Below are 27,628 nucleotides of genomic sequence, written 5' to 3' on the forward strand. Positions count from 1 at the left end.
TCAATCTGTGGCCGAACAAGATTGTAGGAAGTTCCTATGGTCCTCTGGCTTGCAGATGATCAAGACAGAGGCAAAGCGAAGGCAGCGCAGGCACAGGGCTCGCGGAAAACCTTTCAGCGAGAGAGGCAGCTGCTTTCACTAGATGCTGGGCACACATCTGAACAAAAGAAACAAAACTCCCTTCCCTCAGGGAGTGGACGTTCCGGTGGGAGAGATGGACAGAACATAAGTACATGTTCAAGTCTGTTAGAACGTGGGAAGTGATACGGAAAGCGATGTAAAGGAGAACCAGGGGCACCGGGCAGGTAAGGCTGCACAGTTTAAATGCCGTGGTAACTGGGCACCGAGAGCACAGTAGATATCTCATAGATGTTTGTGGATAAACACAGCCCAACACACAGTAGGTATCTCATAGATGGTTGTGGACAAATGCTCACCTTGTGGCCTCCCTAGTCACCCATGCAGAACAGTAAACCTTCATGGTCACTCTCTACCCCCTTGTCCCAAATTATTCCCCCCCCCTCCCCCGTTGTATTTATCACCAGCCCGCAAACACCTGTTAGTGAGCTTATTCTCTGTCTCTCCCCATGAGAATGGAAGCTCCTTGAGGGCAGGGACATGATCTCTTTTTGTCTGATGAATTCAGAACATCTAGAACAGTGCCTGGCACATAGCAGGTACTCAAATGTTTGGTGGAAGGAAGGAAGGAAGGAAGGAAGGAAGGAAGGAAGGAGATGGAGAAAGGAGGCAGGAAGGAAGAAGGAATTCTCACTCCATATCATCGGGGTCACAGAAGAGTGGCCTAAGATAAAGGAACATTAACTGGTTCACAGACTTCTACATATAGAAAGAGGTCTTGTCAGAGAGCAGTGGAATAAGCAAGCGTTCACTTGAAATCTATCCATTCATGTGTTGCTTGAGAATAAAAAAGAAGTATCTACTGGGGCGCCTGGGTGGCTCCGTTGGTTGAGCGGCTGACTTCGGCTCAGGGTCATGATTTCACGGTTCGTGAGTTCGAGCCCCACGTCGGGCTCTTCACTCTCAGTGCAGAATCTGCTTAGGATCCTTTGTCTCTGTCTCTGCTTCTGTCCCACTCTCTCTCTCTTGCTCTCTCTCAAAAATAAATAAGGAAATATTAAAAAAAAGAAGAAGAAATTTCTACTAACGGTGCCAGAACAAGGAACAGACCATACATTGGACTCTAGTCAAAGGAACCGTGAGTTGCTGAATAACCACCATCCTTGTTATTTGTAAGGTGCTCTCCCCGGCCATTCTCCGAACAATAAATGTAATGCATCGACCTATCTGGTGAGCGTCCTTTACGATCCAATTCCATTCAAACCCGATACTATACACTAAGGAAACAAAACTAACATCTGTGTTCAGCTGAATTCTGTCCAATTATTCTTTCACCTCTGTCGTGACTCGCTTGGCATGCCGCCTATAATTTTAAATGTAATGACTGTAATAATAACCACCTCAAATTCATAAGGCACCTTTCTTCCAAGGCATTTATTGGTCTTCCCAGACCATGTTAATCAGGCTTCCGCCATCCTTTAAAGCTGAGGCTTCGTTACCTTCACCTTGCAGAAAGGAGACGGAGACAAGAACAGGTTAAGATGTGTTGCAAAGGTCGCAAGGCCAGTGGAGGAAGGAGTTCACTGGTTCCACGGCCCGGGACACCACCCACACCATTAACGACAGTTACTCAGAGTCTCTACCACTGAGGCAGTAAAAAGAAGAACAGAGAGCAAGCCCTTCTCTTCACATCTGCTCTCGGGACTCACTCCACAGCTAATCGGGAGGCATCTTACTTCCCCAAAGGTGATTTGGTCCCAGAAGCAAACCAACCCCCCACCTCACACACACACACACACACACACACACACACACACCCCTAATTTTTCACAATATGAAGGGTTCTTAGGGAGAAAAGACTGGAACAACTGTGGGGACATTTCCTGACACGGAGAGTTATTTTCATCTCCCCCTTTCCCCTGAGGATCAAGAAGATATTTCATTATGGAAGGCTCTCCAGAGGAGCTCATCTGGATGTTTTAAATACTGGCCCGCCTGGGGCGGCTGGGTGGCTCAGTCCATTAAGTGTCCGACTTCAGCTCAGGTCATGATCTCACAGTTTGCGAGTTAAAGCCCCTCATCGGGCTCTGTGCTCTGCATCGGGCTCTGTGCTGACAACTCAGAGCCTGGAGCCTGCTTTGGATTCTGTGTCTCCCTCTCTGTCTGCCCCTCCCCCACTTGCACTCTGTCTTGCTCTCAAAAATAAATAAACATTTGGGGTGCCTGGGTGGCTCAGTCAGTTAAGCATCCTACTTCGTCTCCGGTCACAATCTCACGGTTCGTGGGTTCAAGCCCTGCATCGGGCTCTGTGCTGACAACTCAGAGCCCGGAGCCTGCTTCAGATTCTGTGTCTCCCTCTCTCTCTGCTCCTCCCCCACTCACACTCTGTCTCTCTCTCTCAAAAATTAATAAACATTTTAAAAAAATTTTTTAAAATACACACACACACAAAAACTATCCTGCCCAAGGCCAAGTGGGCAAACCAGATGGTTTCTCTCAGCCCAATCATTACACAACTCGTTATCTTTCTTTCTCTCAAAGGTTTTCAACGGTTTCCTTAAGTTAATTTCTTATCTGTTAAGTTCAGAGCAGAATCCAGTGGCAGAAATTACATTAAGTCTTCAATCTGTTGTGTATCGACTGTACTCCTGATTTCAAGTCCAAGTTGAAAGTCAAATTCCACGGCCATCTGAGTTTTTTTTGTGGGGGCGGGATAGGTCTGTACACATTGGTAATGTACACATTTGTAAATGCAAAGACTATCTCTAGAAAGTTAACCGATAAGCTGGTAACAGCTGTTGACCGTGGGAAGGGAAATGGGCACTGACACGAAAGGGGGAAGACTGTCTTTACAGTTTGAACCCTTTCGTACCTTTTGGAGATTGCATCATCCGCGTGTATCGCTTATTCACAACATGAAACTGGAAAAGACGTGCGACAAAACCGAAGCCTGGAAATTATTTTTGCTGGAGTCCTCCATCAGAAAATGACAATGATGGTGTCACATCTTGGTTTACCCATGATGCTTGGCGAATACAGAGCTTACCAACTACACAGATGGTGAGCGCCCCAAAGGCAGGGCACGTTTGAATTGCACCTTAAACCTCTGTCCTTGCGTTTGTTATTTACTGCTGCGTAACAAACGGGTCCCAAATTTAACAGTTTAAAATGCAAGTTTTGGGGCGCCTGGGTGACTCAGTCAGTTGAGCGTCTGACTTCGGCTCAGATCATGATCTCACGGTTTGGGAGTTCGAGCTCCACATCGGGCTCTCTACTGTTGGCACGGAGCCCGCTTTGGATCCTCTGTCCCCCTCTCTCTCTCTGCCCTTCCCGCACTCTCTCTCTCTCGAAACCAAATACACAGAATGAATGAATGAACGAATGAATAAATAAATGAATAAATAAATAAATTAATTAATTAATTAAAAACACAAGTATTATCTCAGCTTCAGTAACTCAGGATCTTGGGCCTGACCTAAGGCAACTACCACGGCGCCTGCCAGGGCTTTGGGCACCTGGAGGGACAAGTGGGCTCAGCACTGATTAACCTCCGCTTCCCAGCTCTGCCTGCTGGCAGGATCCTGCTCCTCGTGGGCCGCCGGCTGGAGGCTGCCCTTGGTTCCGGGCCACACACGTGTCTCCACAGGGCGGCTGGCTTCTCCAAGAGCAGGTCAGAGGAGGGTCTTGCTTTGCACGCTAGCTTTGGAAGTGACCTCCCAGGGCGTTTCCCGTATTCTGTTCGTTTCAAGTGCATCACCAGGTCCAGCTCCCACCCAAGGAGCGAGGCCACCCACCCACAGCAGAAGCCACAGATCGCATGGAGGAGAATCCTGGAGCATTTTAGCAGGGCCCCAAATTTGGTTAAAAAAAAAAAAAAAGTCCCTTGAGACAGCTCGCATGGAACAAACATGAGAGGAGGTCTAGCAGTAAAATCAAAGCCAGGAGCCACCTTCCCTCCAAAGAGCAGCGGTAGATGTGAAGCACCATGAGCATTCACAGGGCTGGAAGGCTCCAGAGGAGGCAAAAACAAAAGTCAAAATCAGCTTTAAAAATCATGCTTCTGCTTCTGTGTCTCCCACTCTCTCTGCCCCTCCCCCCACTTGCACTCTGTCTCCGTCTCTCAAAAATGAATAAATGTTAAAAAAAAAAAAAATTGGGGCACGTGGGTGGCTCAGTCGGTTGAGCGTCCGACTTCGGCTCAGGTCACGATGTCACGGTTTGTGAGTTCAAGCCCCGTGTTAGGCTCTGTGCTGACAGCTCAGAGCCCGGAGACTGCTTCGGGTTCTGTGTCTCCCTCGCTCTCTGTCCCTCCGCCCGCTCACACTTTGTCTCACTGTTTCTCAAAAATAAATAAATGTAAAAAAAATAAATAAATAAAATCAAAGTGGTATCAGCCCTGGTCTGATACATTTGCTTTTTTATTTTAGCAACACTGAATGTAGGGTTTATATCTTATTTGGGGGGAATGATGGTCACCTGTTAGCCTGTGTTATGCGATAAAAGAGAAACAAAACACCCAGGTAATCATATAAACATTCTTTTTGCTGAGCCCGCTGCAAATCACTGCAGATATAAATACCCAAGTTCAAAAGTCAGATACATCAACTGACCTTTAAGTCCACGTTGCAGATCCTCCTGTTTGATTATCACGAATCTCATATTCCCAAGTTTGTCTGTATACGTGCAACTATCTTGGAGAAGCCAATAAATACAGAGGATTTTTTTTTAATCTGAAGCCAATAAATACAGAGAATTTTTTTTTAATCTGAAGTTGTAATTTAAACAAGGCATTTGAATCTTTTACTCACTTCGGTAAACCCTTGGAAGGATTGAAAAATATTTAACTTGTCAATTTCTTGAAAAAGACCTTTTACAATGAAAATGCCTGAGTTCACAATGACTGTAAACCTAACCGAAGGTTTTACAGGATTTACTCCATAAATGGCTCCCTTTGGCCTGGCTCCCAAGTCAAGATGTGCAGCTGTAAGGAACATCCTGTTGCGTGTTGACATACATTAACAGCTTCGGGAATTTAACAATTAGGAGTCAGATCTTATCATACTGCTGAGCGGTGGTAGGCTGGCTTCCAATCAGAGCTGGGTTGGGGGTGGGGGGAAAGACCTAGAAAAAGAAAACTTCTCGGAAGGTGTTTGTCAGGGCAGGGAAAGTACAATTACATCGACAATGTGGATTTTCTTTTCTTTTCTTTCTTTCTTTCTTTTTTTTTTTTTACTTACTCATTTAGTCAAGTCTTTTTATTATATGGATGCATTTTTGGAGGTGGTGACCAAGAGCGGGGTTGATGATTGCTTTCTTGATTGTATATTTAACTATTATTTTTCTGTGGGTAGTTTTAAATAAAAGAGGAAAACTCTATTAACACTTTTGAGTGGAGTTAAATGCAGAAATAGAAAGCAGCATGAACCAAGCAAAGGGAAGCCAGAATTATATGCCTCGAACTCCAAAAAAAACCTGAGAAATTTAAATAAATACCAACATTATTATGCTCACGTTACAAAATTATTCATTTTAATCTTCACTGGGAAACAGACGAATACAATTAATACAATTTTAAGTTCGTTTGATAACCACTTACTAATCATGATGATAATAATCACTGTGGTAAACTGATTAAAATAATAGCCCCCTTCTTCACTCATTCCTATATGAAAATCTGCCGCTTGACCCCTTGAAGTTGGACTGGCCTTGTGACCTCCTTTGGCCAAAAGAATGCAGTGGAATGAGATCTTATGAGACCGGATCTCAAAAGGCCACACACGCCTTTTAAACGAAAAAGCTCTCAGATATACTTGGCTGGCCCTTCCATTTTACAACCCTCAAAATCTCTTCATTGGCTTCAGCCAAAGGGGTTGCCTGATGCAAATAAGAGGGCACACGCTATGTGAACAATTTATTTTTTCCGCGAAGAGTGTTACCCTCGAGGAGGAAGATACGGTTCCACATTTCCTTCTCTGTTTGCCCGCCCCCTCCTCGGCCCGATTAGGAAGTGATTCCTAAGTGGTCAAGAGCTCGGGTCTCAGTAAGCCGCGTCCCCGACTCCATCCCCTTCTGGACGGAAGTCACCTTCCCGGTCTCGGCAATACGTGGGCAGTGAATGCAGCTGGCCGACGCTGGCTGCACCAACGGGGCCACTCTGGGTTTAGAATTCACAAAAACGGGCTCAAATTTCATTCATAAAACCACCGCTGCTCAGATGGGAGCAATCGCCAGGACAGCAAACAGCGGCCCTTAAACACTGCTTGGTCGACTTCAAAATCACTTGGGGAACGTCACCAAAAGGGGCGCAACACGGGACTTTCTACTTTCTCAACCTCCCGAGGTGATTCGGGTGCACGACAGTCAGGACCGGGTCACCGGTCCAGGTTGAGGTGAAACATGAATTTCCAATTCCTGCCAACTGGTGAGTCGCCTTCATCTTATCTCTCGTTATTCTTGAGACTGGAGAGCTTTGTTGAGGTTTTGCAACAAATAGGTAAAATTGTAAGATAGAACCACCCATTTTAGAGCTATAAGGGATATTGGAGAAAATTTCCAGACTCTTCATTTTTACAAGAGGAATCTGGGTCTCAGAAAAGGTTGGGGGGTGGTGGTGAGCACTGAACTGTAATTCATCTCCCGGGGCCCAGGGTCCCCCACCTGGCAAGTAATGATGGGTGGATGAATTAAGTCATCAGTTGCTGAATGTCTACTAGGCATAGGATATGCCCTCAAGGGGACAGAAACCGTAATAGATTATGACAGTTCAATACCCTAAGTACCAGGAGAGGACCACACGTGGAGGCTAGTCCCTAACGCAGCCTGGGAAATGCCTGGGAGGGGCTCCAGGCCAGAAGAACACTGAAGCTGAATCCTAACCGATAAAGAATCGTGCTCCTTGAAGAAAGGGCAGAGGAGAAACAGGTGCTCGGCCTCGCTTTAGAATTCTGTTGAAACTAAGATATTGCACGTGAAGGTGCTTTGTCATCAGCAAATCACGATGCAGATGTGAGCTGCGAGGTCACGGACTCGATCAAGACCACCCACAGCTAATGCGGTACAGAACCCAGTCTGGTGTCTGAGTTACGCTGCTCCTTTATTTCAATCACTTCCCCCCTACGCTGATCCTCAGACATTTCCATAAACCTGGGTGAATTTTTGACACACTAAGAGACATCCCATAGACTCCTATGGCATCTACGCTCCAGGCAATTCTCAGCCTCGACAATGCATTAGAATCCACCCCCCACCCCGGAACTCCCCTGCTTGGGAGACTCCCCCTCCCCAGCACCCCCCCCCCCCACAGGGGACTCAGGCATCCGTGCGGTTGATGCTCCCCAGGTGACCCCAATGTGCAGCCAAGTTTGAGAACCTCATTTATTGCAAGGCCAAGAAGACCGAACATTCCCCCACACAGACAATTCTCAGTCGTTTCTGGTTTATACATCTTAAGAAAGACTCCAGATAATGTGAAATCACTTGTTTGAGTCTGGACTGTGATGCGGTTCTTTTAGGAAAACGGCTTTGCCCCCTGAATGATGACTGGCCTAGATTAATACTAGTTTGTCTTTTCTAAAGATACGCTGGCTTATAGGGGAGGCGGCGGGGGGGGGGGGGGGGGGGGGGGTTGCCAGAAGTATGACAGGTGTCACAGAACAGACTGTCCGAGCTACAAACGTGCTTCAGAGAAACCATAAAAGAGACAATGTGCAGATTACAGGACGATGCACCTGGAGGAATGCAGGAGGGATATGTAAGTGGGTTTATATTTAACAAAGTCCTAACATGCCTGCTGTAGTCCTTTGACAACAGACATATAAGGGGGTAGACGCAAGGGGCTCACCAACAACTCTATGTTCTATTTCCTTTGATAACATAGAAAGGCCTGTATAAAATAAGGACTTTAAGGTTATCAAACACACCTGGGAGATGCTGCCTAAAACGAAGCCATCAGATGCCTCCTGCGTTTCACGAGAAAGTCGGGAAGAAAGTTAAATCTTGGTGAAAACACGGAAGCCATGTGTTCTGCCATTTACCAAAGGGCACATGATGACAGGACTGTTGTTCTTTCAATAGGGCTGGTCTGCCCCATCCTCCGGGTCCTACAGACCCGCAGCTCGCGCATCATCTAGGTGAGATCGTGAGAACTGCAGGACTTCACCTTCCACCAAATCCCGAGTCTACATTTTAACAAGATTCATCAGGAGATCCATATGCACATTGATGCTTGAGAAGGCAGTGGTCTACACGGTGGAAGAAGCCACTTTCTGGGTGGTTCATCGCATCCACGTGTGGGCATATCAGAGGCCAAAATTTCTCTAGGCTCCATTTAATTCCAAGGGTTTCCCCCACCCCAGCTGAATTTTTTTTTTATCATTTCCTAAACCTGGGGAACCCCCAATCGTTCTTCAAGGTTGTCCTCCGGCTTCTTGGGAAGCTTCCTGAACACCCGTGACCTGAGTTAATAACTCCCTTCTCGGTGCTCCCGCGGCCTGACATTTCCTACTTCCCTCCTTCCCTCACCCCTGCAAGCTAATTTCCTTTCCTTCACTCACCAGGCCACCCAGGCAGCAAGCACTCCCACTAATGTCCCACAGATAGTAATCCAAGAACAAGCTTCAGCCATTCTGTCAGCCACTGAGCTGTGGAGGGCGGGACACATGTGGTCCCTTCTCAGGAAGCTTCCAGACTCCGGGGGCAGCACACCAAAAATCCCACAAGTAAATAAAGGACCAAGAAAGAGGGCAAGGGGCATGCCCTGGGAGAGACCTACCTTAATGGGGGTGGTCAGAGAATGCTCTGAGGAAATGATACATGAGCCCAAAAGCAAAAGATAAGGAGTCCTCGAGGGGAAGAGCGTTTCAGGTGAGAAAACAACAAATGAGCAGGTCCCGGGAGAGGGAAGGGGCTCGTCATGCTCCAGAGGCTGAAGTAGGACAAGAATGAAATGGGAGGGGAGGGTGGGGGAAGCGGGCCGGGCCTGGGGAGCCACGGGAAGGAGGGAAGTGTTATCAGTGCAGTGGTGAGCTACAAAAAAGTCTGCAGCTGGGCACCGATGTGCACCAGTACCTGAGTGGCTGCTCTGGGCTGGGAATGGAGACATCAGTGAGGGGGGTCCTGGGGGGAGGGGCATCCAGGAGGGTGGCGATGGTGGCGGCTTGAATAAGGGGATGGCAACGGAGCTGACCAGGTGAACTCGAGATCTCGTGGAGGTAGATATAGCAGATCTGAGAGACGGATTGGAAATGGAGGTCCGGGTGGTGCAATCGGGGGGAGAAAAGGGGTCATGGTTCGAGTCCAGGGGTCTCCGATTGGGGGGTCAGCACTGGATGCGCTGTGACCGCGCTGCCCTGGAGATACACGAGTGGAGACTACAGGCTGGCAAGGAGAAACAGCTGGCTGCCGCGGAAACCCACCAGGAACCCGACTGTCGAGGGTACCGAAATGGAAATTACCTAACGGAAGGAGAAGCGCGCCTGGGGAACTGGCATTTTAAGAAGACTCCCGTCCATGGTGTCAGGAAGGACTTCTCACCCCCCCCCCCCCCCCGCACTGCACACTGTGGGCGGGGACACTTCGTTGTGGGAGGGGTCCTGCGTGCTGAAGGCATTCGTGGGGTGTCGTAAACACTAGCAGCACCCCCTGAGTTGCGACACCCTAAAATGTCCCCTACGGCCCCAAATCGCCTCTGGTTGATGAGGTTAGGGATGCTTTTGCAAAGCCTTTAATAAAGCTGCTGTCTGACTTCGGTCCTGAAAGTTCACAACCAGCCTAGGGTAAGAGCCCCACAAATCCCTTCAACTTCCTCATGTTCTGGCTTTGTGGACAAGCAACTAGAATTGATTGAATAAAACCAGGCCCCCTGTTAAACTTGACCCTGCTCTATCTAACAAGAAACACGTGTAGTGGTACTAACCCCACTACAGTCTTAACGATCTTGAAGACACTTTGTCTTTATTCAGTCTTCTGAAAACAAACATAGACCCAAACGGAAACAGTGAGTGGAGATTGGTGCTAGCCGTTTTTCCCTTGCCCGCAAATATTTTATAGCTCAGAGTTATCGAATGGTCGAGAAGTTTCTGAGTATCAGTAGGAAAAAGACCTCTTACCCAGACCAAGATGTCACAAGAGTCTGCTTTTCCCAAGTAGGAGCTAACTAAAAGCAATCCCCGGTGTTTTGTGGCATTTGCAAAGGATGGCCACATGGACCAGAAGCTGATGCTAAAAAAAAAAAGTCTTAAAATATCAATTTGCGTGTGTGACTATTTTAAGAAGCAATAAGGTCCAAGAACGCGTTACTGTCCTCCGGCATTTTACCCAAGGAATGAAAACCATAAAGTTCACGTGATCAGACCACGGTTGGTTCTTTTTATCCCGGGGTCACTACACAATAACCAGCCTCGAACCCCTTTTCTCAGAGGACATTTTCTAATAATGGCAGCTAGTTCCAGTGACTGTACGTGTGGAAAAAGGCATCTGTCTGACTGCACTGCTTACCACGTCATTGTAGAACAGCTACTATGATGTAAGCACTGTGCTGGGGGGCTGGGCTGCCCCAGTGAGCCCCAAACAGACCCTCTTCTCACCGAGGTGACAGCCTAGTGCAGAGAGAAGTAGACCAGCGACTACAATATAGTTAGTTCAGAGGCGGCACAGCCCCGGGTCCACATCTGTCCTGCTTCTCGCCTGCGCAAGGTGATATCACCAAGGAATCCTGATACACCCTTCCCTGCCATGGCTGGACGTGACCTCAGAGTCCTACTCACTGAAAGTTTCTAGACGAGCGGACCTCAACCTGGAGCAGGCATCAGAATCATCTGAGAGTTTCGTTCAGAACCAGTTGGGTCCTACTTCCCAAGTGTCTGATTCAGTAAGTCTGCTGCTGCTGCTGCGGCTCTGGGGACTGTTCTTTGAAAACCAGTGTCTAGGGGCGCCTGGGTGGCTCAGTCGGTTGGGCGTCCGACTTCGGCTCAGGTTGTGATCTCGCGGTCCGTGAGTTTGAGCCCCGCGTCGGGCTCTGGGCTGACAGCTCAGAGCCTGGAGCCTGTTTCGGATTCTGTGTCTCCCTCTCTCTGACCCTCCCCCGTTCATGCTCTGTCTCTCTTTGTCTCAAAAATAAATAAAGGTTAAAAAAAAAAAAAGAAAACCAGTGTCTAGGTAACTACCGCTAAATCAAGCCGAGTTGGTAAAAGCTAGTTACCATCTCTGACATGGTGAGATCTGGGTCAGGAATGTACAGAGAGTGACCAGAACAGAGGAGGGGCCCCTCACTTTGACCTGGGAGGGTGAAGAATCAGGAAGTCTTCAAGGAGGAAATAGCACCTGGTCAGCAGGTAGTGGGGGAGAGGGGAGTCACAGGCAAAGAACGCAGGGCAGGAAGAGACCCCGAGACAGAGCACTGTGTTCTGTCGCATTAGAATTCAACGACATTTCATATCAGGTAAAGTTAGTGGAGGCAACTGCCTCTAAAAGAAAAGTTCTTCTCCTGTTCTTTTTCCTCTTGAAAGCATTTTAATGATCAAATATGTCACTGTCATTCTTTTTCTTTTCGTATTAAATGCTTTCCTCCTTAAGCAATAGCCTGGGCTTTATCAGAGTCTATCACAGCGGTGCCTGGCTGGCTCAGTCAGTGGGGCCTGCGACTCTTGATCTCAGGGCTGTGAGTTCAAACCCCACACTAGGTGTAGAGATTACTTAAAAATAAAAGTCTTTAAAAAAAAAAAGAGTCTACCACAGTGCTTTATGATGAAATGCTAGTAAGTAACTCTGCCATTTTTTTTTTCAACGTTTATTTATTTTTGGGACAGAGAGAGACAGAGCATGAACGGGGGAGGGGCAGAGAGAGAGGGAGACACAGAATCGGAAACAGGCTCCAGGCTCTGAGCCATCAGCCCAGGGCCCGACGCGGGGCTCGAACTCACGGACCGCGAGATCGTGACCTGGCTGAAGTCGGACGCTTACCCGACTGCGCCACCCAGGCGCCCCTACTCTGCCATTTTAATATCACTACCAAGGATAGGAGCAAACATAGGATGCTCAGAGTCAGTGCAATGATGGTACCTGCCAGTCCAGGAAACAGGCAAAGAAATAAAATAAAAATCTCAGAATGACCTATTAAGTGGAGACCAATGGGGGCAGAGGTAGGGGAGGGAAAGATCCAGTAAGTTTAACATAAAGAGCGATCTAGAGCTGGGAGTTTCACTGGGTATCTTCTAAGAGTCTTCATTTCAATCATAAATGTGGTCATCTAAACGTTCATGAAAACCGGAAACCCCCAAAAACGTTACAGAAAGCTTTAAAAAAAAATCAAGATTTGCTTGAATACAAAGGAGAGATAATATTATCTTTGTCTAGTCAGAGAGTAAAAATACAGCCAAGTATGGGAGGTAACATTGACTCTGAACACTTTGGGACGGAAAAATGATTCCTAACAGCTTCAAGCTTAGACAAATTCTGAAGTTTACAAGGACTGGCCAACAGGATGTTGGAATAAGATTTAAATGGTTTGAAGTATTCAAATATAAAATCTCAAGACAATGAACTGTGTGATATTAATAAATTCTAAGGGTACTCTGAACAGAAAATCATTATACCATTCCTGACAATGTAGCAAACAAAATTTTACTTTAATCAAATGCACTTTAGTTCTTGCAATGGTCACCAAAATGTATGCTCCATTAGTCCTCTGCCAGGTGCAATTAAAGTCATATTATGCTTACTGATTTCCTTAGGACACGTGCAAAGGAATCTATATGTAAGATACAACTTCGTCTGATAAAAAATAAGCATAAAGACCAGAATAACTGATGCTTGGTAGGGCAGGACACCCCGCAGATTTCCGTTAGTTACCCTGGCTTGGTCCATGTTGGGAGCTGCTTTCTCAAAACTGGGTTAGTGCCTCCCTGATTGCATAGCTTTACTGATTTTTAACTTTTTGAAAAAATGTTTTAGGGGTGCCTGGCTGGTTCAGTCGGTTAAGCATCAACTCTTGGTTTTGGCTCAGGTCATGATCTCACAGTTCACGGGTTCGAGTCCCGCATCAGGCTCCACGTTGCCGGCACAGAGCCTGCTTGGCGTTCTCTCTCATTCCCTCTCTCTCTGCCCCTCCCCTGCTCGCTCTCTCAAAATAAATGAATAAAGTGAAAAAAATTAAAAGTGAAATCCATGACCTCCGAAGCCGTCATCAAGGATAGGTTCTGTTATAATCACTCACTCAACACATACTTGTTGAGGTCCTACTGTGTGCCAAAAACCGAGGTTAGCACTGGCTGCACACGGCAAATGTATATGCCAAGAGAAACGCAGGAAGAACTCCGTAAAATAGAGAATATGTACTATCCACATCTGGGAATATGTGGATACCGGAGGTATCCATTGGGACTCGTACATGATAAGCATCAGGATTTCAAGAATCCCCATAAGCATCACTGTTATTATGACAATGCCTCATGTAAGAAACCAGACTCGCTATCACAACACAGTGGCCCCTTATGCTTGTCCAATACTACTGACAACATCAGACAGCAACATACAGGGCGTCTGCCCATTAACCTACAACTTGAAATTATTTCCACCCTGTCAACTTTAAAAACTGGAATCTTAGGGCATAGGAGACTGTGCAAGAGTCCTGGAATTACATCGGGAGGATATCCAATAAAACATAGGGGTGTGGCAGGAGCACAAAGAAATGGGAGCTTTGAAAATTAACTGATGCCACTGAACTGAAAGTTAGAAGGAAGGCTGGAGCCCAGCTCTAGCCAGAGGCCACCCACCTAGACCTTGATTTCTCTTGTGTTGCTCATCTGGCCCGTGGGGACACCATCTGTCCCAATAACTGCCAAATGAGAAGACTTTAAAGCCATGAAGTGGCCTAAAAACATCAAGTATGTTATTGCTAGTTAAGGTCAAAGAACTGGTCAGTGACTTGGCCAGATCTGACATCTCCAGTTCCCCAATACCAGGCCGCTGTTTATTACAAGTAATGAATATTCATCAAACACCAAATAACACAACACAGCCATTTTGACTTGGAAAATCAATCCCCCTCCCACTCGCTCCCCAAATTTTAAAAACATGTATAGAAAATCCAGGAGTCATCAAGTGGAATATCCCAGTAGTCCTCAAATCGCAAATATCTTTATGTTCCAAAAGTTCAATTCTGGGTAATTTTTCCAAATGAAACACAGGACATGAAGTTACATTCACACTTTAGATAAAACAATATAATTGTTTTGGTATAAGTATGTCCCAAACACGGCATGTCCCACTCTTTATCGGAGATTCAAATTTAACTGTGTGCCCTGTATTTTTATTTGCTAACCAATTTCTGAGTCGTCTGTACTGCTTTTCCAACTCTCAGCTAGGAGGTTCTGGAAGGAACTCTCACCTTGGGAGTTGAGAAAACGGAGTTCGATTTCTGGTTTCTGAGATCTCAGGCAGGTTACAATTCCTTCCCTTACACAAAGGGGCCAGTCAATACACATACCACGCAATTTCAATGCCCTGGTGTCCATGAGAAATCCCCGGACTTTGTCAAGTTCCCGTTCAAAACACACTGGCCACTTCCTGCATCTGATAAGCATTTCGATGTGTGTGGTTGTCCCGCCTGTTAGACAATACTGCATCAACCTTCCCTGTCCTCGCCATCCACAAAGCAGAGGCTGCGTATTTGCATAAGGGCTTTTTGTACTCAAATGTAAATGGTTTATTGCTCAAAAAAAAAAAAGTTGAATGTATAATTTCACAAATATCTATCAAAATTAAAAGGCTGACCCCAAGGATAGAAACTGGTTTCATGAGTTTTCCCATGTCCTTGTGGATCTCTGGAAACCCACCTCCAGATGGCCAAGTTCCCAAATTCTGTGTCTCTCGCCGAGACTTCTGAACCTCTGGAACCTTGACCTCTAGCCACTCCTGGGTGTCCCAGCAACTGGACCTGGGCCAAAGCTGAATACTTCCCCTTCCAACCTGCCCCTCTGCCGCTGACCGCAATGTCTTTAGTCGCTTACGTTTGAAATCCAAGAATCACCTGACACTTCCCTTCTATGAGGTCTGCAAATCTGATCCACACCAAGACCGAGATTCCACCTCTCAAACACAACTGTTACCCTCCACACCTCGTCTCCATTCCCATCATCCGGGCCCCCCCTCCGAGCCCCCATCACCTCTCTCACAAACACTGCAGGAGCCCCCTAACTGGTTTCCTGCCCCCCCCCCCAAACCCATTCTGCACATCATAGTCTGAGTTACCTCGTCCCATGCTTCTTGGTCCTACATGACTTCCCCCAGCTATTCTGGCCTTCTCGCAGCTCCTAGAACACAGACCAAGTTCTCACCACATGGTCTTTGCACGTGCCGTTCCCATCGACTGGACCAGGGGAAGTCTTGACTGGTGCCTTCTCATCCTTCAGCTGTCAAGTATAATCTCTTCCAAAAGACCCTCCTGGGCTAACTTTTTTCATTGTGGTAAAATATACAAAAACAAAAATGTACTGTTTTAACCATTTAAAAAAAATTTTTTTTTAACATTTATTTATTTTTGAGACAGAGAGAGACAGAGCATGAACGGGGGAGGGGCAGAGAGAGAGGGAGACACAGAATCGGAAGCAGGCTCCAGGCTCTGAGCCATCAGCCCAGAGCCCGACTCGGGGCTCAAACTCACGGACCACAAGATCGTGACCTGGCTGAAGTCGGACGCTTAACCACTCACGGACCACAAGATCGTGACCTGGCTGAAGTCGGACGCTTAACCGACTGAGCCACCCAGGCACCCCTCATAGATTGTAATTCTAATATCAGTTGGTTTCATATCTCCTTTGTTCAATATCTTAATATCTACTCCTGCCTCCCCACCCCAAACGACCCTTGTAAGCTCCATGAAGAGGAGGACATTGTTTTGTTCATCCTTCTATTAATCACCATTACCTGGCTCAGGCCCTGGAGTGTAGTGGGGATTTGATAGGTAATTGTCGAATCACTGAATGAAAGAAAACCATTAAGACACCAGAAAGCCACTGGTCTTCAGATGCGCTCACAGATTTCATGCACTTTGTATTCAACTGTGAAAGGGAACAAATTCATGCAAGCATGCATATGCACGCACACACACACGCACGCGCGCGCACACACACACACACACACACACACACACACACACACACACACACACACGGCTCTCCGGGCACAAACAATTCCCTTTGTAACATGAAAGTTAATGTTGTTTGTGATTAACGCACATTTCCTGTGGTTTTTTTTTTTTTTCAAGAATGCATCATGTGCAAAAGTAACTTGTGCGTTCAGCAAGGAAAAGGAGCTAAGTACTGATCAACACTACCGCAGGGATGAGAATCCTAGGTAAAACATTCTGCTAAGTAAAAGGAGTCGGTCACAAAAGAACAGATGTTTTTTGATTCCCTTTATGCAAAACGTCCAGATAGGCAAATACATAGAGCCGGGAAGCAGGTTGGAGGTCACCAGGAGCTGAGGGGAGGAAAGAATAGGAGGGACCGCTAACAGGTACAGGGTCTCTTTTCGTGGGCGATGAAAAGGTTCTAAACTGGAGTAGGGTGATGGTTGCACAATTCTGTAAACTCCTAAAAGCCACTGGATTGGACACTTTGAAAGGATAAACAGTATGGCACGTGAATTAGAGCTCCATAAAGCGGTTTCAAAAAAGAGAACATAGGGGCGCCTGGGTGGCGCGGTCGGTTAAGCGTCCGACTTCAGCCAGGTCACGATCTCGAGGTCCGTGAGTTCGAGCCCCGCGTCGGGCTCTGGGATGATGGCTCAGAGCCTGGAGCCTGCTTCCGATTCTGTGTCTCCCTCTCTCTCTGCCCCTCCCCCGTTCATGTTCTGTCTCTCTCTGTCCCAAAAATAAATAAACGTTGAAAAAAAAAAAAACAAGAAAAAAAAAACAAAAAAACAAAAAAGAGAACATATGTGGATGGAGATGGAGGTGGCCTGCCTGCACCCGAGGGCTGGGAAAAGCTTGCCTTCCCAAGTAGGCAATGCCCGGCAAGGAGGCGGCATCCGGGGCAGCAGCCCTGGAGGGGCAGCCGGCTTTCTCCGGCACCGAAGGCCTCCTTGCCCCACAAACCCCGTGGATTACGGACCATCTTCCTTCCAGTGCAGTAAAGGCCTCTGCTTTATGCAAATCATTTTCTTTTTCTAACACCGGCCCTCTCCCCCACCCCCGTTCCAAAAGCAGGAAGACAGGCCCTGGAGATAAACAAAGGTAAAGTTCTCTGGACCAAAACTTGACACAAATATGCACATTTCTGAAGAGCCTCTTCACAACTTTCTCAGCTCACCCAGGTCCAAGCCTCCATCATGGCTCATCTGGGTCAGCCTCCCACCTGGTCTTCCTGCCTAGGACCACCACGACCAGAATGACCCTTTTAAAATGCAACCAGACCACAGATGACGCTACTCCAGTGGGGAACATCCTGCACCGACTGCCCCCCGCATCCTGCACACAAAGTCAAACCCAAGGTCCTTATACACCTAGGAAGCCCTTCGTGGTGGGGCTCCCCTACCCGCTCATCTTCTCCCAGCCCCCTCCATGCTCACAGGGTTGAGAAAGAGCCAACCACCTGTTCGTTGACTTCATCAGAAGAATCGGGAGCCGAGCACCTGCTCATGAGGGCCTCTGCACGGAGCCTTCAGTCCCCTCTGCCTAGGCCACTCTGCTCCCAGGTCTTCATGGTTCCCCTTCTCTCTGCTGAGAGAGAGAACATTGAGGGAGACATTCTCTCTCAAATGTCACCTTCTCCACGCTACAAATACAACCTGTTCCCTTGACCCTCTCCCCCCCTCCCCTGTTCGGCTTTCTCTTTTTATCCCCCCTTTTACTTATTCCAGACATACCGTATCATTTACCCCTTTGCTACCTTTATTATCTACGGTCTCCCCCCTCCTCTAGAACGTGAGCTCCGTGAGAGCAGGGCTCTTCATCCACTTGGTTCACTGACAGATGTCAAGTGCCCAGCACACAGGATGTGCTTAACACCCGTTGGGTGGCCGGCAGCACGGATCAAGGAGGCCTCTGTTTCAGACCGTAGGGCTAAGGAGGAGGGTCCAGTCTGTGGAATGACTGGGGAGATAGGAAGTTCCCTAGGAGACACCCAGAGGGTATTTGTTTGACCCTGGAGCTCGGGAAGGGAGACCAAGAGCTAACCAAGACGCAGCTTTAAAAAGAGTGTCGGGGGGGCGCCTGGGTGGCTCAGTCGGTTAAGCGTCCGACTTCAGCTCAGGTCACGATCTCGCGGTCCGTGAGTTCGAGCCCCGCGTCAGGCTCTGTGCTGACAGCGCAGAGCCTGGAGCCTGTTTCCGATTCTGTGTCTCCCTCTCTCTCTGCCCCTCCCCCGTTCATGCTCTGTCTCTGTCTCAAAAATAAATAAAACGTTAAAAAGAGTGTCGGTCCAAGTGATCTCAAAGAGCCAGGATGCCATTTATTCACTCCCCACACAGTCTGAGGTTCTCCAAATGACCTTTGACAACTGTCACCATGTTTCTCCAAGCTAAAGACTGATAAAAAAGAATTCTAAGCCATCTTCCATGAAGTGGAACTAGACGAAGTATCAAACCTCTGAGGGATCAGCCATGGCAGCCCCCCAATCTCCCTTTAGTGGTTGTGATAGGATAGGAAGATGGAATACACCCAAGGATGTGGCATTTGGGCTTAGTTTGAAGATTTTTTAACTCTGCTTGTAAAAAAAAAACCTCTGCTTTTAAAATATGCAAATGCTTATTTTGGCTAATTTTTAGGGCCCAGTATGAACATAAACTCACAAGAGTCCGTTGTTCTTTAGAAAATAGAGGTGAGGATATCTTTAACCTAGGGGCACCTGGGTGGCTCAGTCAGGTGAACATCTGACTCTAGATTTTGGCGCAGGTCATGATCTCAGGACTCGGGAACTCGAGTCCTGCATCGGGCTCCTCGCTGACGGTGTGGAGCCTTGCTTGGGATTCTCTCTCTGTCCCTCTTTCTGCCTCTCCCTCCCTCCCTCTCTCTAATAAATAAACTTAAAAAAAAAAGATATCTGTAACCTAATAGACTGACCTCTAATCATTTGAGAAAGCCTTCTGGTTTTTATCCCGCTACGTGTATAAGCAACATGAGATCATTCCTCCATTCTACAGTCTATAATTGACCTTTGGCCTTGAAGCTTCTATTGAAAACCATGGATTCTATCCCAAGGTAGAAATCAATCTCTCAGGTATTCAATTTTTCAAGCATGTAAATATCACATTCTAACCCTCCTTCCACCAAAAAATACATTTATTTTAATCCAAGTCAATTCTGAAGGAAAGTTAAGGATTTTTTCTGTCTACTACACAATGTCCTCCCCGGAAGACATCTGTGCTCTGCAGAAGTCTCCAGATTGTGAAGCCGGGTCTCCTGGGCACAGGGCAGAGTGTCAGCCACATCACGGACCAGCTTGGTAAGGGCAGCTGCAGGTGAAAAGGAGAAATGTGTCATGCCCTTCACATGCCCTCCACGCCTCCAGCCTCCAGCAGTCCCACGTGCTCTCATCGACAGGCTGTTGAAGAGAAAGGTGATTTGGGAGAAATCATGCCTGCCCATCTTAAGCCACTTTCTTTTCTTCTTTTTTCTTTTTTTAATGTATGTTTCTTTTTTGAGAGAGACAGAGGGTGAGTGGGGATGGGGCAAAGACAGAGGGAGATACAAAATCCAAAGCAGGCTCCAGGCTCTGAGCCATCACAACAGAGCCTGATGAGGGGCTCAAACTTAGAAACTATGAGATCATGACCCGAGCGGAAGTCAGACACTTAACCGACTGAGCCGCCCAGGCACCCCTTAAGCCACTTACTATGAAAGATAAATCTCACAAAACCAAACAAGATCTCAAAAACTCCTATGAACACACAGACAGCCACTTGCCCATATTCACAGTGACATTATTCACAATAGGATAAGATGCAAATGAAAAGATGCAATGAAAAGGAAGTAGAAGGAAATTCTGACGTCTGCTACCACACGGACGAACCATGAGGATATTATGCTGTGTGAAATAAGCCAGTAAGAACAGGACAAATATCGCATGGTTGCACTTACATGAGGAACTTGGCCAAATTCATGGAGACAAATAGGTAGAGAGATTATTGGGGGCTGTGGGGAGGAAGAAATGGGGATATATACTGTTTAACAGGTATAATATTTCAAAACGGGATGATGGAAAAATTCTGGAGATGGACAATTGTGATAGTAGCCTGACAGCACAAATGTGCTTAATGCCACTGAGTTCACTTTTAAAACTGGTAAATTTTATGAATATGTTGCCACAGTTAAAGCAAAACGCCCATGAAGTAAACTTCTGCACGAAGGTGAGATCGTGCAGTTCTGGTGCACAGAACAGAATACAGATTTCACATAATCCTTACAATCTCCTCTGTCTGATGAACCCCACACAGTCACTTTGCTTGTGTCATAAGCCTCCAGAATTTCTGATATAGCATTTGCTAGTGCTTGGCTTAGAAGCCCACAAATTTATTCCCAATATGGCAGTAAGGCCAATATTTTCCGGCATGAAACGTACAAAATCTGACCCATCTTCTCACGAACGTGAATATTTAAACCATCCAAGACAAATGGTTGTCTATTTTCTTTTCTTTTTAATGTTTATTTAGTTTTGAAGGAGAGAGACAGAGAGTGAGGAGAGACAGAGAGAGAGAGGGAGACACAGAATCCGAAGCAGGCTCCAGGCTCTGAGCTGTCAGCAGAGAGCCCGACGCAGGGCTCGAACTCACGGACCGTGAGATCATGACCTGAGCCGAAGTCAGACACACCGACTGAGCCACGCAGGCACCCCGGTTATCTATTTTCTTATAGAGAACATTCAATGTTTCTTTTGGATCCAGAGATCATATACGCACATCTCGGAGAATAGTCTCCGTACTCTCTTGCATCCCAAGAAGACAGAATAAGAACCTGTGTACAAGTCACATCACACTTCATAAAATAAAAAAATGCATCCAATGCATGGGAGATTCCTTAACAGCAAGAATGGACAGTTGGAGGCTATGTAGGAACAATATTTGGTGCCTGAGGAGCTCCAAGGAAGATATTCCAGCTCAACTTGAGAAAAGGTGAGCAAACTGATTTCAAACACTGCCTGTTCTAAATCAAACAAACCTCAAGTCTGGTGGAACAAAAGCCACTCAGCAAAGAGACAAAGCCATCAACGAAGGCCCTGTAAATAAAGACCAAAGCTACTAGCCAAAGGTCAGGCTACACACGTACTCAATGCAGAAGCGACAGGATTCTCAGTCACACTAAGGGGAGGTGGCCATTGACACTGAAAGGCTGTCCCAGGACAAGGGTGACCTCAGCTGCCCAAGGAGTCAGTGCCCTTTCCCAGACGGAGAGCCAGCTTCCAGGCCCCGCTCTGCAAATTCACTAGCTTGGAGACCAATCACGGACACAGAGCTTTCATGCAGGAAGTGAGCTGGGCCATCCTCCAGGGTCTTAGGCAACCGTCCCTCCTTGCAAGGAGGGGCAGTGTCCAGAGCAGAGAGAAAGAAAACACCAGGTCTGCTTTCTTACCAAGGAAGGAAAGAAAAACTAAAACTCCCAACTCGGGCCGTCTGCAACCTAACGGGCTTCAGTGAAGCCAGGAGGTAATCCCCAGGACAGCGCCGGGAGAAGATAGGCATTTTTACAATGAAGGAATGCACGGGACTGTCCCAAGGGTCTCTGTTATTAGCGACGCTTACTAGACAACCCAAATGAGAACCATTTGTGGAGAGCACCGATCCTTTAAGGAAGAGTCAGGCTTCGGCTCGTGAGTGTTGAGTGCTGAACAGGGAAAAGTAATTGATTTTTTATTTATTTATATTGGGGGAAATCTAGAGGCCAAGGGAGAGAGGAAAGAGATAGGAAGTGGGGGGTAAAGTCGACACAGAAGTGCTCTGATGTCCCAGGGGCCTCCGCTGTGCAGAAGGAACACCCAGCAACTCGTGGCTGTGACTGCGCAGGCACATCCCCGGGTCACAGAGGACCCTCAAACACCACACTGTCTGTCCCTGGACACCTGTGGTCCGGAACTCAAGCCCTGCATGGGGAGGTTTAGAATCTCTCCCCTACCTTAGGGAACGCTTTCTCACCAGTGCCCAGTGCAAACGGGGACCTATGTTTGCTAAATAAATACAAACACGCAGAGTGAGTCCTGCTCCCTACACCGTCTAAGAGAAAGGCCGTTGCTGGATGAACAATAAATATTTACTGAGCTGTATCAATGACAACAGGAATATTAACGACTACTTTTCACCGAGGGCTGCGCCAAGCTAAAGTTCGCTCAATTCTCTCATTTGGAACTCATCACACAACCCTGTGAGGTACTGTTATTATTATTCCATTTTCCAGATTAAAAAACCTGTAAGCTAAAAGGATTAAGTAACTTGCCCTAGGTTACACAGCTAAGAAAGCAGTAAGGCCTGGATTCCAAGGTAGGTCAAAGGACTCCAAAGCATGTGTCACCAACCTCTATTTTACTCTATTTTACTGCTGCCTCTGGGCTCCGTACTCCCCGGGAACCAGTTATCAAACATACTTCCCATGGGGCATGTTTTGGAAACAATTTATTAAAAAAAAATTTTTTTTTAATATGTATTTTTCAGAGAGAGAGAGAGAGAGAGATGGAGCGCGAGCAAGGAACGGAGAGAGAGAGAGAGAGAGAGAGAGAGAGAGAGAGAGAGAGAGAGGAGACACAGAATCCAAAGCAGGCTCCAGGCTCTGAGCTGTCAGCACAGAGCCTGATGTGGGGCTTGAAACCATGAACCTCAAGACCATGACCTGAGCTGAAGTTGGATGCTTAACTGACTGAACCACCCAGGTGTCCCTGGAAACAACTTATTTAAAAGTATGATACATTTCAAAGTATTAGGAAAAGTACTAATGTATTCCTAGCTGATCAGATGATAATTCCTCTGTTTTCTACGAATAACTACAAGAAACAAGACTGTTTTATATACCCATGCTTTCTAGACTCTTCCTCAATCCTGCCAGGTGTTCAATAACCCAGGACCTTAAAAGATCTTAGACTGGGAGTTCTCTTTAACCAGGCACAGGGATGGGGATTCAGGAGTAACTCGGTTAACAAAATAAAGGATAAACCACCTTCTTTTTGTGTTATTAAAACTCTATGGCAGCAAATTAATTTTTACTGATCTCAATAAGTAACAAAGCACTTACAGATGTTATGAATCAATTAATCTAATTGATGATGCTAACAAATACCTGAAAACTCACAACCCGGGTGGGGGGGGGGTCTCCTCTCCCGCCCCCCCACCACACACACACACACACACACACACACACACACACACACACACACCAAGAAACTTCCCAGGAGACAAATCGAGGAGCAAATATAGAAACAGATCTAAAATTCAGTGCTTAAGAGACTTTAAAAGCAGTTTTCTTTAGACATATGTGACACGAAGGGACCCCACAAAACTTGTTCTGGTAACTAGAAAGCAAGTTCCTCTGCATTCATAAGAGCACAGACTTCCTTTACAATGATGAAACTAAAGAGCAAAGGTAAGTAGGAGATTCAAATCTCTCTCGAGTTATAAGGATCACCTGGATTTCACGAATGTCGTTTATGAAAAACTAAAAAGGAATTCAAACTAGCAAGGCAATATTAAAAACACACTAAACATTGGGGCGCCTGGGTGGCTCAGTCGGTTAAGCGTCCGACTTCAGCTCAGGTCATGATCTCACAGTCTGTGAGTTCGAGCTCTGCATCAGGCTCTGTGCTGACAGCTCAGAGCCTGGAGCCTGTTTCGGATTCTGTGTCTCCCTCTCTCTCTGACCCTCCCCCGTTCATGCTCTGTCTCTCTCTGTCTCAAAAATAAATAAATAAATGTTAAAAAATAAATAAATAAAAAATAAAAACACACTAAACATCTGGGCATTATACTATTTTTAAAATATCAGTTTAATGAAGAAAATAAAACAACATAAGAACACCTACTGTGTATGAGGGACAGTCACCTGTTCTGCCATTTAATCCTCTCAACAACCAAAGGAAGTTGATAACACCTTTTTTTTTTTTTAATAAATCGAGGTTCAGAAAATTCAGGAATTCATCTAAAGTTAGACAATTGAAAAAGTAAGTACATATTGGGTATCTGGGTGGTGCAGTCAGTTAAGCATCCAACTCTAGATCTCAGCTCAGGTCACGATCTCACGGTTCTTGAGCCCTATGTCCGGGTCTGGGCTCTGCAGTGATAGTGAGGAACCTACTTGGGTTTCCCTCTCTCCCTCTCTCTCTCTCTCTCTCTCTCTCTCTCTCTCCCTCTCTCTCTGCCCCTCCCCCAGCTCCTATGTGCATTTGCTCTCTCAAAACAAACTTAAAAAAAAATAAATATAACAAAAATAAATTCTAAAAATCAAATACAATTTAAAATAAGTAAAATAACTGAAACTTGTGGGAATCTAAATCCACTACTCCTTGCTTTAGAAGGAAGAAAAAGAAAGGAAAGAAGAAAGGAAGGCAGGCAGACAGGGGGGAAAGAAACCTATAGCCAGATCTGGTCAATGCCATGAATGCTAACGTCTCAGAGACTGAAATCCAAATGAAACATGGGACCAGTACTAAGCCTGCCTTATCGCACAGACTTCTTTTTGTTAAGCCATTTGCTTTACCAAATTATTATTTTAAAGCCTCAACTTAAAAACTGAAAATTAGGGGCTCCTGGGTGGCCCAGTTGGTTAAGTGACTGACTCTTGATTTCGGCTCAGGTCACGATTTCATGGTTTGTGGGTTTAAGCCCTGCATCAGGCTCTGTGCTGGTAGCATGGGGCCTACTTGGGATTGTCTCTGTCTTTCTCTTCCCCCCCCCCCCCCCCGGCCATCTCTCAAAATAAATAAATAAACTTTAAAAAACTAAATAAATAGGGGGATGCCTGGGCGGCTCAGAGCCTGAAGCCTGCTTCAGGTTCTGTGTGTGTGTCTCTCTCTCTCAAAAATAAATACCTATTAAAAAATGTTTTAACTAAATAAAAACAAAACAAAACAAAACTCTCCTAGCTCTGTCACGGTCAAGAACAAGGGCACATCGGCATGCATTTTCCTTAAAATAAAAACCAGAAGGAAAGTTTGAAGGTAGCCAGAGCTGCCCTGGCTCAGATGGCATTTGTGTTCACCAGCATTAAGCCACATGAGTCTCGTTTGGCCCTCGGTAACAGACACAGAGAATCACCAAGAATCACCAAAGCGCAGCCACCAGGACATAACGAATGAAGAAAATGGTTAAGCGTTCTTACCTAAAATGAGCACAAGGACGTAATGAAAGTCATTAAGAAAATTCAGAGAGTAATTGCAGGCAGACTCCCCCACCCCCAAGAAAGTAATCGGCTAATAAACATTGAATATCTTTTGGGTAACCATTTGTAATAGGCTCAGCTGAGGCCTTCACCAATAGGCCCAGGATTAATGAATGGCATTTTAGATGAAACACAAAAGTACCCGTGAGACAATGAGAATTAGAACTTTTACTGCACAGTCTGTGTTTCCTCTTTTTCATATGCGCTTGCATGTACTATCGCTGGAGATTTTATCACACATGTTTCATAGTTTTTGTTCCTAAAAGCAGTCGGCCTTCCTCCATAACCTACTGTGCGCGCGGTGATCTTCAAGCACTTGGCCGGTGTTGTCTCATTTAATTCTCAAGGAGCAGAGACAGAAATCTGCAGACAATGCAACCAGGAAGATGGGAGAGAATCTTTTCTCAGGCCGACAGGGCGGGCAGTTTCCGGGAGGGGAACTCGGCGGCGTCCGGAGCTACCCAAGAAGGACTTGGAGCCCGCCGGGGGCACCGCGGGCAGGCCGACGGAGTCAGATGGGGTTGAGCGGGACTCACCGGGAGGAAATGGGGCCCACCCGCCCCTTACTTTTGGTGTCAACTCCCCTCCCCCGTTCCGCATCCCCCACAGCCGTCGCCAATGCGAGTTCGGAGCCGCGTTCCAGGACCAGGCGCGCACAACCCCCTCGGAGAAGTCGGGCTGACAACGGAAGGCTTTTCTTTCGCTTGGGGAGGTGTGAGGACGTGGGGGGGGGGGGGTGGTTACAGCACTTGCCACTCTCTGCCACCCTCCCCGCCCCGCCCCAACGCGTTGCCCCTCTGCACGCACACCAGCGAAGCCGCAGCGCCGGGTATCACACCGGGGAGGGAAGGAGATGGCCTGGGGCCCCGCCGCGGGAGCTGGCGGATACGCCCCTACGGTCACCGGGGAAAACGTCCCTCTTCCGCATCATCTCCCAACCTGAGTTAAAGCTCGCGGTAGATGTCAGGAGGGCGCCTGGTCCTGCAGCCGCCGCGGCGGAGGCGGTCTCGCCCTCCATCCCTCCCCGCAGGTGCGCCAGGGTACCCGAGGTCCTAAGGTCTTTTTCAGACTCGTTGGCATCGGCTCCCAAAGGGGGCCCCCGCAGCACCCGGCCAGGGAGACTTCCAGAGGGGCGGCAGACACTGCAGGGAAGCCAGCGGCACTCCCCAAGGACCCGCAAGTCCTGCCAGGCTCGCCCCTCAAAGCTTAACCCCGGACATGTGCGTGGCAAACCCAAACGATCCAAACGCCACCTGCGAGTTTCCTCGCCTCCCAGCAGGTGAAACCCGCACGGACGTCTCCACAGCGCTGCCTCCCCATCCCCGAGGCCGAGAAGGCTCCCGCGACCCCCGCCTAAGTCCCACCGGTGCGGGCTCCGGAGCCCGAGGGCGCGGACAGCTGCTGCCACCGCATCCCCGGTCCTGGGAGTCCGCCCGCTCCGGGGCGGCCAGGGGACCTGTGGGACACTGCGGGGCCGGTTGGGTGGGGAAAGTTGGGGGCCCGGCGCCGCGCCCCTCCTTACCTGGCGCTCGCCGGCCCCTGCTGGGACATCCGTCGGGTGCGCGCCCCTCCGCGCGCTCGCTGCGCACCTGGCCGTTGTCGCCGCCACCGCCCGGCCCCAGCCCTGGCCGCCGCGCTAGCGCTTCATGGCGCACGGGGCTGGCCCGGGGCCCCGGGAAGCGTGTCCAGTTGGCGGCGGCTCCTCCGGCTCTCGCCTCTCGCCAATGGCTCCCCGCCTTCCCCCGCCCCGCGTCCGAGCGCCAGTCCTCGGCGGCCGCCCTTTTCCCTCCGCTCCCCGGGACCGGCCAAACTGGTTTCTCCGCTCCGGGGTGGTGCCTCCAGTCTCTCCCTGGCAGCCGCGGCTGGGGCTGGGGGCGGGCCCGGCCGTCTGCCCTCCCTTTGTCCCTCCCGGGGGCGGAGAGGGGCTGGACGGCGAGCCCCAGGGCGGGCACACGCGGCCCAGGTCCAGCCCCGCGCCCTCCGTGCGCCCTGGCGGCAGGTGGGCACCCAGGCGGTGCCCCGAGCTCGTCCCCTGCCTCGCCCGACCTGCCACTTGGCAGCTGCGATCGCTGTCGGCTCCTTTGGCGCTCCCGCCTCCCGGGGGGCCGCGCTAGCCACCCCGCCCCACCAGCTTCGCGTCACTTTCCCGCCGCCCTCGGCTGGCCTGGCCGCCGCCCGGGGTCGGTGACCTCCCCAGCCCGG

At 48.1% G+C, this 27,628-nt stretch overlaps 1 protein-coding gene and 1 pseudogene across 3 annotated transcripts in view; one reads left to right on the plus strand and one right to left on the minus strand.

The window, feature by feature from the left end:
* Window positions 1-27,508, minus strand: part of ATP8B1 (ATPase phospholipid transporting 8B1) — a 127,917-nt gene extending 100,409 nt beyond the window's left edge. The window contains exons 1-2 of one of the 3 annotated variants that reach the window (XM_047827364.1): window positions 26,949-27,508; window positions 17,667-17,791 (exon numbers count right to left, since the gene is read on the minus strand). The gene's annotated coding sequence lies outside the window, so the exon portion shown is untranslated. Of the gene's footprint in view, window positions 1-17,666; window positions 17,795-26,948 lie in introns of all 3 variants that reach the window. The other 2 variants (XM_047827363.1, XM_047827362.1) reach the window with 2 other exon arrangements.
* The window catches only part of LOC125148679 (cell death activator CIDE-3-like), a 33,225-nt pseudogene continuing 32,241 nt past the window's right edge, over window positions 26,645-27,628 (plus strand).

This window comes from Prionailurus viverrinus, chromosome D3 (assembly GCF_022837055.1).
Source record: "Prionailurus viverrinus isolate Anna chromosome D3, UM_Priviv_1.0, whole genome shotgun sequence".
Taxonomy (NCBI): domain Eukaryota; kingdom Metazoa; phylum Chordata; class Mammalia; order Carnivora; family Felidae; genus Prionailurus; species Prionailurus viverrinus.